Genomic DNA, 1,461 nt, shown 5'->3' on the forward strand with positions numbered 1-1,461 from the left:
TAGTTGAGGTGATTGTTCTACCCTGTCGATAACAAGATCTACAACTGATTTCTGCAGTGCGCAGTGTACATTAAATATATTGTCTTTTGGTTTAATCATGATAAGATTTTTTTCTCATACTTTTAAATAAATTATTATTTGGTTGTATTATTCGGGGGACAGACACAGTCTCTATGCATTTGAAAGCAGTAACATTCTTAACTGTAACATTCTTAACAGTTGGGTGAGAGGAACAGAGACTATGGTTAAAGTTTGTACTTACTAGTCAAATGGTGCGTAGCGTCTTTGAGATGTTGTCAGACAGAATTTCCGCTCCAATGCTGCTGGGGTGCAGCCCGTCGGGGCGGAAGAGCCTTGGTCGCTCCCAGAACAGATCAAAATTATTTACGAAGAGCAGCTTCTGTTCAATACACCATGACATTAACCAATTATTAAGCGTAAATAGTCTACTGAACTTTAAATTCCCTCGTCCTTGCCTGACAGCGCAAAAGTTTATGGACACAGGCTCAAAGAGTGGGGCGGTAACAATCCCTGGCAGGGACCCCTCGAAAAACTGTGAAGTTCTGCTGAGAGGTCTCACCGAGATTTGAACTCGGATCGCTGGATTCAGAGTCCAGAATGCTAACCATTACACCCGATGTCAAGCTGTTCTTTACCTGCCACATCGTCTAGAATAGGCCGCTCGGTCTTGTGAAGGCAAGAGCTTCGCGGTAACAATAGCAAATTATTGGACAGATCCACACTTGCCAAAACCCGGGATCGAACCAACGACCAACGACCTTTAGATCTTCAGTCTAACGCACTCCCAACTGAGCTATTTCGGCCATACTTGCAGATTTTAGACCTGTGCATCGGAGTTCGCGAAAGCACCCTGGTGCTGTAGCCTTGAAGGTGGACAGAATGCTAGAGTAAATCTTTGGCTAGTACGGGTATCGAACCCGCGACCTTGGCGTTATTAGCACCACGCTCTAGCCAACTGAGCTAACCGGCCATGGGAATGATCTTTTCACGATCCAGATTGACATAGTGCCACCTTGAGTGTAGTAGCGTTAAGCGAGAATCATACCCCTAGACCAACGAGCCGAGCAGTGATTGTGATTTCCAGACGGAAAGGCAATGTAAGGGAAGTTAGGTAAACGGTGGACAAAACCCCATTCATATTGATTGCCATTGGACGACTATGGGTGCGAAGGGATCGTGTGGCTCATTTTGACGCCCAATCTACGCACTTTGCGATGGCGAGTGGCACTTTTTCCCTTATCGTAGTATAGGGTCCATTTTCCGGCAAAGGCATCGTGCGGACACCACAAGAGGTGGTGAAGTACTGCGAAATGTACCATTTTGACGCGAAACGCATAAGCAGCCCCCTAACTGCCTAATCTTCATTACTGTGTCCAAAAGGTGCCTTTTGCATCGCCCTAACCACCTAACTCTACTGCAGTCTTCCTCTCGTCCATTGCG

At 46.1% G+C, this 1,461-nt stretch overlaps 2 non-coding genes across 2 annotated transcripts; both read right to left on the bottom strand.

Moving 5' to 3' along the window:
* Nucleotides 1–744: 744 nt before the first annotated feature.
* On the bottom strand, nt 745–824 carry trnaf-gaa (transfer RNA phenylalanine (anticodon GAA)). The gene has a single exon. It is a non-coding gene; the product is annotated as a tRNA-Phe (tRNA).
* Nucleotides 825–917: 93 nt separating this feature from the next.
* trnai-aau (transfer RNA isoleucine (anticodon AAU)) lies at nt 918–991 on the bottom strand. Its single transcript has one exon. It is a non-coding gene; the product is annotated as a tRNA-Ile (tRNA).
* Nucleotides 992–1,461: the final 470 nt, after the last annotated feature.

The sequence above is a fragment of the Triplophysa dalaica genome, unplaced genomic scaffold, assembly GCF_015846415.1.
Source record: "Triplophysa dalaica isolate WHDGS20190420 unplaced genomic scaffold, ASM1584641v1 Contig7, whole genome shotgun sequence".
NCBI classification, from domain to species: Eukaryota; Metazoa; Chordata; class Actinopteri; order Cypriniformes; family Nemacheilidae; genus Triplophysa; species Triplophysa dalaica.